The sequence below is a fragment of the Myotis daubentonii genome, chromosome X (genome assembly GCF_963259705.1).
Source record: "Myotis daubentonii chromosome X, mMyoDau2.1, whole genome shotgun sequence".
Taxonomy (NCBI): Eukaryota; Metazoa; Chordata; class Mammalia; order Chiroptera; family Vespertilionidae; genus Myotis; species Myotis daubentonii.
The window spans coordinates 104,885,336-104,896,974 of record NC_081861.1 but is presented as its reverse complement, the minus strand read 5'-3'; the positions used below and the strand labels follow the sequence as shown (position 1 = coordinate 104,896,974).

General features: G+C 38.7%; 1 pseudogene; it reads left to right on the top strand.

Annotated features, from left to right (window-relative positions):
- Nucleotides 1-297: 297 nt before the first annotated feature.
- On the top strand, nt 298-756 carry LOC132224309 (small ribosomal subunit protein eS25-like; annotated as a pseudogene).
- The last annotated feature ends 10,883 nt before the right edge of the window (nt 757-11,639 follow it).

Genomic DNA, 11,639 nt, shown 5'->3' with positions numbered 1-11,639 from the left:
GTCAGGCCGAGGGAACCCTAGTATGCATCTAAGATCTTTGGTTAATCTCTTCCCAATCTCCCCCTCCCCCTTCCCTCTGAGATTCATCAGTCTATTCCATGTTTCCAAGCCTGTGCATTGAGTGTCTGCCCCCTGGTGGTTAGTGTGCATCATAGCTACTGGTCTAACGGTTGAACAGTCAAATGGTCACTTAAGCTTTTATATATATATAGATGGCGAAGATCTGGAAACAGCCCAAGTGCCCATCAGTAGATATGGATTAAAAAACTTTGATACAGCTCTTGGGCTGACATCTTGGCAAGGCAGCAGCGTATCTCTGTTCTGCGAGTCCTGCAATGCCACCCAAGGACGACAAGAAGAAGAAAGGTTCTGGAAATTTGGCCAAGAAAGACAAAGACCCCTTGAACAAGTCAGGCAGCAAGGCCAAAAAGAAGAAATGGTTCAAAGGCAAAGTTCAGGACAGGCTCAATAACCTGGTCTTATTTGACAAAGCCACATATGACAAGCTCTGTAAGGCAGTTCCCAACTACAAGCTTATAACCCCAGCTGTAGTCTCTGAGAGACTAAATATTTGCAGCTCCTTGGCCAGGGAAGCCCTTTAGGAGCTCCTTAGTAAAGGACTTATAAAACTAGTATCAAAGCATGGAGGTCAAGTGAATTACACCAGAAACACCAAAGGTGGGGATGCCCTAGCTGCTGGAGAAGATGCATGAACAGCAGCTCTCACCGGCTGTACATTTTGAAAAATAAAACTTTATTTAAAAAAAAAACTTTCATACATTTACAAAATGGAATACTATGCAGCTATAAAAAAGGATATCTTCCTTTGAGACAACATGGAGGAAACTGGAGAGTATTATGCTAAGCAAAACAAGCCAGTTAGAGAAAGATAAATATCACATTATCTTGCTTATATGTGGAATCTAATGAATAAAATAAACTGATGAACAAAAAAGATTCAGAACCATTGAAGCATGGCATATTTCAGAGGGAAGGGGGGATGGGAAGAGATTAAACAATGAACTTATATGCATATATGTATAACCCATGGACAGGCAATAGTGCGGGGAAGAACTGGGGAGGGAGCAGTGGCAGAGTAAAGGGGGTCAATGTGGGGGGGGGGAAGGAGGATTTCTGTAATTTTCAACAATAAAGATAATTTTTTAAAAGCCTATACTGCTAATGTAATTTAAAATAAAATTAATTGGATGCCAAATGAACGTAACTAAGAATTCTTCTTTTTATATAACTTTTTTTAGATTTTATTTTGCATTAACACCCTTTTTGTCCTGCTAGATTTTCTTTCTCAATTTATTTCTAAACATATTTGAATTACAGTTTACATTCAATATTATTTTGTATTAGTTTCAGGTATAAAGCATAGTAGTAAGACAATCATATACTTTACAAAATGCCCTCCCCCACCCCAATATTTCCAGTACCCACCTGGCACCATATATAGTTATTACAATACTAGGGGCCCAGTGCACGAATTCATGCACCTTGACAGGAACTGTGGGCTGCGAGGCTGTGGTGGGCACAGGGGCGGGTCTTGGCCTATCCTCCACACCCTTGCCTGGCCCCTCTCCCTGCAGCCCCAAGTCCCTGGTCTGCCGTCAGCCCTGATCTCGCCACCGCCACTCCCACGCACTGACAGCACTGGCCCTGCTCACACCCGCTGACGGCACGGAGTGATTGGTGCCAGCACCAGAAGCAGGTGCAAGTGGGGCCAGTGCCATCAGCATTAGTGGGTGCGAGTGGCAGCTGCTGCCCCAATTGCCCCTCAGGAGCAGGGGGAGGTGCAGAAGCCCCGAGGGGCAATCAGGGCCCACAGCTGCCGCTTGCACCCACTGACGGCACCGAGCGATTGGGGCCAGCACTAGGTGCAGGTAGTGGGTGCAAGTGGCAGCTGTTGTTGGCAGTGGGTGTGAGCAGGGCCAGCACCAGCAGCAGGTGTGAGCACCAAGTGGAACCCCGGCCTGCAGGAGCAAAGATATTTCAGTAACCACTAGAGGCTCGCCCCAATGACAGCAACCAGCACTCCACCTTGGTCTGGTGCCCCCACTCACCTGCTCCACCATCCTGCCAAGGCCAATGTCCACCATGTTCCGCGCGCATCCCCTGGTGGTCAGCGCTTGTCATAGCAACCAGTTGTTTGGTTGTTCGGTTGTTCTGCCATTCAATTTGCATATTAGGGATATATATATATATATATATATATATATATATTAGGGATATATATATATATATATATATATATATATATATATATATATATAGAGAGAGAGAGAGAGAGAGAGAGAGAGAGAGATTATGGACCTATTTTCTGTGCTATACTTTACATACTCATGACTATTTTGTAATTACCAATCTGTACCTCTCAAACTTTCACTTTTCCACTCAGTGCATCAAATTCTTCCCTCTAGCAACCATCAGTCTGTTCTCTATACCTGTGAGTCTGTTTCTGTTTTGTTTGTTAATGTATACTGTTCTTTATATTTCACATGAATGTGAAATTATATGCTATTTTTCTTTCTCTGAATGACTTATTTAACTTAGCATAATACCCTCTAGGTCCATCCATGTAGTCCAAATGGTAAAATTGCTTTATTTTTTATGGCCAAGAAATAGGCTGTCCTATATATGTACCACTGCTTTTTATCCACTTATGGGCACTTGGGTTGCTTTTATATCTTGACTATTGTAGATAATGCTGCAATGAACATAGAGATGCATATATTCTTTTGAATTAGTATTTTGTGTTTCTTCAGATATATAGCCAGAAGTAGAATCGATGTGTCATAAGGCAGTGCGATTGCAAATTTTATGAGTAAACTCTAAACTGTTTTCCACAGTGACTGCACTAATCTGCATTCTCGGCAATAATGCAAGAGGGTTCCTTTTCTCCACATCCTCCTCAACACTTGTCATTTCTGGATTTATTGGTGATAGTCATTCTGACAAGCGTGAGGTGATATATCATTCTGGTTTTAATTTGAATTTCTCTGATGATTAGTGTTGAGCATTTTTTCATATGTCTAGTAGCTATCTATATGTCCTTTTTGAGGAGTGTCTATTCAGGTCCTTTGCCCATTTTATAATTGGATTGTTTGTTTTTTCAGGTATTGAGTGGTATGTGTACTTTAAAAATATGGATATTAAACCCCTATCAGATGTATCATTGGAGAATATATTCTTCCAATCAGTGGGTTTTCTTTTCATTTTGTTAATAGTTTCCATTGCTATGCAAAAACAGTTTAATTTGATGTAGTCCTATTCATTTTTTTTTCTTTCATTTCCTTTGTATGAGGATATATATCAGAAAATGTATTATTACAAGAAATGTCTGAAATTTTACTATGTTTTTTTCTAAGAGTTTTATTTTTGCTTGCAGTTTTACTTTGAAGTATTTAATTTGAGTTCATTATTGTTCATGTTTTAAGAAGGTGGTCTAGTTTCATTTTTTGCATGTATCTGTCCATTTAGCTCATTTACTAAATACACTGTCTTGAACTGATCATATGTTCTTGCCTACTTTGTCAACTATTAATTGACTTTTTAGGTGTAGGAACATTCACCACTATCAGCATTATAGTTTACTTCTTGGGTGGTCCCCTTGCTTTATTAGAATTGAGGGTAAATCTGAAGGGATAACCACTAGGAATCAGATTGTGATGGAGAAGAGGGGAGGAGCAACCAGTACTTGATTGACAGACTGAGTTCCTACTTAGAGCACCTAAGTAGAATTCCCAACCAGTGGCTTTGCATATCTGCATAGCCAATACAGTGGCATAGTCTGACCAGGAAACTTGGCAGGGTGCAGGTTTGCCTAAATTAGGCCCTCAAACAAAAGGCCTTGGCAGCCCTGGAGCCTAGTCTACCACTCCATCAAGGCGTGGGAGCTAATTCAAAACCTTGGCCACTGCTATGTCTAGCTCCTGGTCCCATCCAACCAGAAAGCCTGGCCAGAGCATCTAGGAAGCTGCTTAGTCCAGCAGCATTTAAGTGGAGAATCCAGCAAGCAGCACTGCTGATCTGCAGAGCAAAGAATGTGCCCCTGTTTGGTCAGGAAACTTGAGGGCAGTGATTCACTAGCTTTGGAGCTATTTTTGCTTCTCCAGCCAGACAAGGGAGCTAATTAATAATGCTGACAATTGTTGAGTGTAGCTCCTGGCCCTACCCAACCAAGAAGACTGGGCAGAGCACCTGGAAAACACCTTAGCTTTCCCTGTCTAAAGAGCCAAGATGCCATCTCTTTCTGTCCAGAGAGCATGGTGCATAGTTCTGCCTAATTAACTTACCAAACATGAGGAGTGTCAACCCTGGTCTCTATTCTGCAACCTCACACAGGCAGGGAAGGTAATGGGTAGGTAGGTTTACTGCTGAATAATGCCTCCAACCCTGCCTAAGCAAAAATTTTGGTAGCTCACCCTGCAGCCCTGATGACAGTAGCATTTGAGTGGATTCCAGCCCAGAAGCTCTGTATATGAAGATCTAAGCCAGAGGGCCTCTCTCTATAGTTCTAATTTGATCCACACAAAAAAGAGCATTTCTGACCCTGCGGTCTGTTCTTAAGCCCCAATTAGGCAGGGAGCTAATTTATAGCTCAATCTAAAGCTTAATATAGCCTTCAGGCCATCCAGACAAAAATGCCTAACCAGAGACTCTCTGTAGCCCAAGCAGCCAAAGGACAGGAAAAGAAAAAAAAAAAAAAAAGCCTGCCCTAGATGTTATAGCCCACCCCATGCTCAGGAGCCCTGCCTGCCACACCCTTCATTTTGACCTTTTCAGATGAAACAAAAGCAGAGGCCAGGGCTAAGGGTTTGAACAGTCCTAGGAGAATCAGTGACTGAATTGAGGGAGGGGCCTTTTGCCCTATTATCCTGGGAAACTGGTACATTCCCAGCAAAGGAGAGCTGATTGAAACTCCAGGTTTCCAGCAGATCCCACTGGATTGCATACAAGAATCTCTGACCAGCCAAGGGCAGAGTAATATTTTGGGCCACTTGCAGAGGAGTTTCTCTGTGACAGGGAAACACACCAACTACATTCCCTGAAATCTGAACAGCACCTCCCCCACCTAAAGCCCTTTCAGAAACAAACTTCTGAGTGATTAAGATTGACAGCTGGCTAACAGGCAAAGTCAGGCAGAGGCAGAGCCCTGAGAACCAGGGGAAGTTTACTGGCCCAGTCCTGGGCCCTATGCTACTAAAAAACCTACTTTAGAGGGCAGATCGCCCCTCCTGCTGGCAGCCAAGTCTTGTGGAGATAGACACAAACTGTGGATCACTTGGAGCTTCAAGCAGGTTGCTGAAAGCCAGAGGAGGACAGTTCCTGACACTGGTTAGCACCTAAGTACCTCCTGGGAAGCACAGAATTGGCAGATAAAACAGTCAGCAACAATCATCAGAAGTGTAGGATACATTTGTTTATCTTCTCCTTAGTTTCCTTTGCCTTAGGAGATGTATCTGTAAACACATTGCTATGAGAGATGTCTGAGATTTTGCTGCCTATAGTTTCTTCTAGGATTTTTATGGTTTCATGACTTACATTTAAGTCTTTTATCCATTTTTAGTTTATTCTTGTGTATGGTGTAAGTTGGTGGTCTAGTTTCATTTTTTTGCATGTATCTGTCCAATTTTCCCAACATCATTGATTGAAGAGACTCTCTTGATTCCATTGTATGCTCTTGCCTCCTTTGTCAAATATTAACTGAGCATAATGGCTTGGGTCAATTTCTTGGGTCTCTGTTGTGTTCCATTGATCTACATACCTATTCTTGTGCCAGTACCAGGCTGTTTTGATTACAGTGGCTTTGTAGTATAACTTGAAATCTGGTATTGTGATTCTTCCAACTTTGTTTTTCTTTCTCAAGCTTGCTGCAGCTATTCAGGGTCTTTTTTGATTCCATATAAATTTTTGGAGTATTTGTTCTAGCTCTGTGAAATATGCCACTGGTATTTTAATAGGGATTGCATTGAGCCTGTATGTAGACTGCCTTGGTTAGTATAGACATTTTAATGATGTTGAATCTACTAATCCATGAACATGGTAAATTCTTCCACTTGTTTATATCTTCTTCTATCTCTTTTTTCAAAGTCCTGTCATTTCCTGAGTACAAAATCAAAAGCTTCTGCATAGCAAAAGAAACTATCAACAAAATGTAAAGGGAGCCCACTCTATGGGAGAACATATTTGGCAATGATACATATAATAAAGGGTTACTATCCAAATATATAAGGAACTCATACAACTTAATAAAAGATAAACATTCCAATTAAAAAATGGGCAAATGACCTAAATAGACACTTCTCCAAAGAGGACATACAGATGGCCAAGAGACATATGAAAAAATGCACAAAGTCACTGATCACCAGAGAGATGCAAATTAAAATAACAATGAGGTATAACCTCAGACCTGTCAGAGTGGCTACCATCAACAAACTAACCAATGAAATGGGCTGGCAAGGATGTGGAGAAAATGGAACCCTAGTACACTGCTGGTGTGAATGCAGACTGGTGCAACCATTATGGAAAATAGTGTGGAGTTTCCTCAAAAAATCAAATATGGAACTACCATTTGACCCAGTGAACCCACCTCTAGGAATATATCCTAATAATCCCAAAACAATAATTAGAAAGAATGTATGCACCCCTATGTTCATAGCAGCACAATTTACAATAGCTAAGATCTGGAAACAGCCCAAGTGCCCATCAGTAGATAAGTGGATAAAAAAGCTGTGGTATATTTATACCATGGAATACTATGCAGTAGTGAAAAAGAAGGATCTTTTACCCTTTGAGACAGCATGGAGGGACCTGGAGAGTATCATGCTAAGTGAAATAAGTCAGTCAGAGAAAGACAAGTATCACATGATTGCACTCATATGTGGAATCTAAGTAACAAAATAAACTGATGAATGGAGTAGATCCAGAGACATAGAAGCATACAAGAAACTGTGGAATTTCAGAGGGAAGGTGGGGGAGGTGGGTGGGTAGGAGATAATCAACCAAAGACCTTGTAGGGATATATGCATAACCCAGGGACACAGACAATAGGGTGCTGAAGGCCTGGGGCTGGGGGGCGGCGACAGGCTGGAAGGGGTCAATGCGGGGAAAAGGGGCACTTATGTAATACTTTCAACAATAAAGAATTATTTTAAAAAATGAAGAATAGGATACAAAGGGAGATCCCTTAGAGCACAAAACTCAGCTAATGGAACTCCACGTTTCCTCCCTCTTTTTTCATTTTTTTCTTCTCCTATTTTTTTTAAAAGTTTCTTCTTCCTTTCTTTTTATTTATCTTATTTATCTGCCTTATTGATCTGTTATTATTCTAGCCTCTATTGTTTCATTCATCTATCAAATTTTCCTCTTTCTTTTTCCTACTCAATCTTATTTTTCCCCTTTCTCTTTTTCTCTTTCTCTCTTTTCCTTTTCCCCTGCTATCTCATCTTTTTTTTTAGTTTTCTTATTTTTGGTCTATCTGCTTTCTCCTACATTGTACTTTTCAATTGTTTTGGCATTTGTTTTTTTCTCCTTTATTGTAAATTGTTTTAACTTCCCCTATTCCCCTAATTCTTTATTCTTTCTTTATTTCACATCTGCACCTATATATACACCTTTTTTCCCCCTCCTTTAAAAAAAAAGTTCTCTTTTTTTTCTTCTATTTCTATCTTTTCCTTTTCCTGTGCTATCTCAACTTCTTTCCTTTTTTATTCTGGATGTATCTGCTTTCTCCTTTATTTTCCTTTTCAAAATATTTTTGGCTTGATTTCTTCCACCTTTATTTTAAATCATTTTTCCTTCCCCTATTCCCCTAATTCTTTATTCTAAATTTCTTTATTTCAAATCTACACCTACATATTCCTTCCCCCTTCCTTTTTTTGTTTGTATGGTTGTTGTTGTTTTTTATTTGGTTGATGGTATTATTATTTTTCATCTCATATTTTTTCTTTCTTTTTTTCTATCATTCTTGCTCTCTTTCCTGTTTCCTAATTCTCTCTTCTCTGGGAGTTGTTTTTGCTTGGTAGTAGGGGTCTTGTGTATGTTTTAATTTTGCTTCTTTTGTTTCACTTTTTGTTGTGTTGTATTTCGTTCTCTTCTGTCAGCACCTCTACAACAACTCACAAGAGGGGGTCGGAGGTGAGCCACATAGTATGCCAGCTGAGAGAAGATTCCAACCATGAACAGACAATAATATTCAGTACCCAGCTACAACAAGAGAACCCAAAATAATTATAACAAGCTAATTCACCAGCTCAGTAAATCTGAGAGACTGCCCCACTGGGTCCTACAAAACATCTACTTACATAAGATCACCCTACAAATCTGGGAGGCATAGCAGTTTGACGTAATACATAGAAACAAATACAAAGGGGCAGAAAAAAAAGTGGGGAGACAAAGAAACAAACCCCAAATGAAAGAATTGTGGAAGGCCACAGCAAAGAAAAAGAAAGGCTTTTTTTCCGGTCCTTGCATTTCTAATTGCCCATCATGCCTAAGATTACATGGAGCCCACACACCACTTCAACTGTCAAAAAGAGAAACCTCAACATTAAAAGGCTAAGAATTCACAGTAAGAAAACCCTGATTTCTTCAGGTTGTCTTGAGCAGGAAATTAAGGAATTATGTTAGAAATCCGTATGACCAATGTCTTTTAATGTCTCAAATGTTTTACCTGCTATCCCACGAAAAGAACACATTAATTAATTAGGTGCCTGGAAATGAGGTTGAAAGTCTCTCTTGATTTTTGGCCAAAAATTTTCATGAAACAAAATTATAAGTCTACATGTCTACCCTCATATTGATATTGCTTTCTATTCTGTCTTCCAAGCCTTACACCATAACCAGAGTAATGAACATAGGACAGTGGTTAAGAATATTTTCTTTGGAGCCAGAAAAATTTAGATTCTAGTGTTTGATCCATAACTTCCTACCTTTGAGACTTTGAGACATTCATTTAAGATCTCTGATCCTCAGTTTCATGTATACAATGAAGATTATAATAGTATTCCTTACAGAATTAAATGAGATAATCCATTGTAAATATGTAATAAATTGCAGATATAATTGCATAATTTAAAGTACATAAACTTTCTCTATTCATAGAGACAATGAAAAAAATCATTATGAAAGCAGAGCATACTAAAAATCACATGAAATGCAGTTTCAACCTGATGGTTGATTGAAGCCCTAATGGAAACAAAATGGTGAAAATAGGTCATATATAAATCTTTACAAAAATAAATCATTTTTATTTATTTTTCTCCATTGAAAAGGCAATATGTATTTATCATGGATAATTTGGAAAGAACACGAAAAGATTACTTACTAGTTCCTAAACATTTTTTAATATAAACCCACAATTCCCACTTTTCTCCACTAGATGACAGTACTGAGTCAAATGGAATGATGATTTTTCTACTGTATTTCCTACACTGCAGTATGCATACAGCTTTTCTATTATTTAGTCAATTCTGAGGAGAGGGAGAGAGAGAGAGAGAGAGAGAGAGAGAGAGAGAGAGAGAGAGAGAGAGAAAAGAAGAAGAAGAAGAAGAAGAAGAAGAAGAAGAAGAAGAAGGAGGAGGAGGAGGAGGAGGAGGAGGAGGAGGAGGAGGAGGAGGAGGAGGAGGAGGAGGAGAAGGGGGGGAGGAGGGAGGGAAGAGGAGGGAGGGAGGAGGGAGAGGGGAGAGAGGGAGAGCAAGTGAGCATATAACACATGCATAGCTTTAAGGTACAATCAAATAAGTGAATCTGCAGAATTTGAAGCAGCAAAACAGAAAACGAAATGGCTGGTTAATATAGATTGGAAGAAGAATAAAAATATTTTGGGCAATATATTTGTGGACTTTCAATTGAGCACACAGCAACAAAAATTAAAATCTCAAAAATTTTTCAAAAACCTATTGAATTTATATTTCAAATATATGTTTTAAAATAAATTACTGTATAATAAGAATTTAATAATCCAACATATTTTCATCATTTGGCTGCCAGATGCTCAGAGCAAAATTGAACAACAATTACTATTCCCATTCTTTTTTTCTATATATTTTTGTGATATATCTTTTAAGCTTTTTTGTAACTTTAATGTTTGTATATTTAATTTTAAGCCATCTTTAATTATTATTATGCTTGTGGTAGAAATTATAGGTTTAATATTACTATAACAATTATTTATAAAAATAAGAAAAAGGATTACTAAGTAAAATAAGTCAGACCTTAAATGTCACTTTTCTGAGGTAATGTGTTGCTTGTATTTTAAAATGTGCCTTCTTATTTTCTACTCATTAAACTAATTATTATTTTTTCAAATCAATAATACCTAGTATCTTTTATGAATTTGTGGTAACAATGATATGTTACTGTTAGCACTATAAATATGTACAATTTTACAATTTTTTTCAATATGATAATATGCATTAAGAGCCATTAAATGTTCTTTAATGATGTACCTAAGGTAGAATAAAGACTTGTGGAAGTTTAGACAAGATATACAGTATAAAGTCCAAAAAGGTAGCCGACAAAGTGGAAATTGTATAAAGAAAAAATGTGGAAAGTAATTTAGTTCCAAATTCTGGTCCTATCAAGAGCAAAATGAATAGTTTTGTATCAGAGTGGATTCCAATTTACTAAATAGGGTCCAGTCATGAGATATGATAAGTGACAGACAATAACACAGTGGGATATGAATATATCCTGGCTATGGAAGGATTCCCAATGTCCCAATGAGAAATCTTTCCAACTAATTAATAGCATGCAAGATGAGAAATAGAATTCCCTCAGTCAAGGAAAGCATCGACACAGGCTAGTATCAGGAAACCCTAAAGGGTTGAACTCCTAAGAAAGTTTCATGTTTGAGAAGGAAATTAGAATGCTCAACAAGGCAAACTAAGTAGTTGGATTTAAAATAAGCCCCAGCCCTAACAGGTTTGGCTCAGTGGATAGAGCGTCGGCCTGCAGACTGAAAGGTCCCAGATTCGATTCCGGTCAAGGGTATGTACCTTGGTTGCAGGCACATCCCCAGTAGGAGGTGTGCAGGAGGCAGTTGATTGATGTTTATCTCTCATCGATGCTTCTAACTCTCTATCCCTCTCCCTTCCTTCTTAAATAAATAAATAAATAAATAAAATAAAATAAACCCCAATCCTATGGACTGAAGAAATACTGAAGATGGGTTATGCTGTGATTTGGTTGCTGATCGAGTGACTGTGACTCAGCTCTTACCAATTTAGAGCCTGTATGGCAGCATAACAATGTTTGGCCCTACCAAATATTAAAGCGGAGGCTAGTTAGATGTTTTCTGACTCCATTATAGTAGACAGACACTGATAAGTCTGTCAGGCAAGTGAGGTATTTAAGTAAAGAAAGCCATTAGGATATTAGATAAGTTTAAAAAATGGGGAATGATTTAAAGAAGGCAATGTCTTTTGACCCTTTGGTCCATTCCTGTGAATATTCCCCAAGGAAATAATCCAAAGGCAGAAAAACAAGGAAAAGAAAAAGGAGGAAGAGGAGGAATAGCAGAATGAAAAGAGTCCAAAAGGTAAACCAAAAAACAGTTTGCACAAAGAAAATTAGAGAATTGATTACTGTGGACCCTGACAAAGAAGATTAATTTATGTGAACCCCAAGAA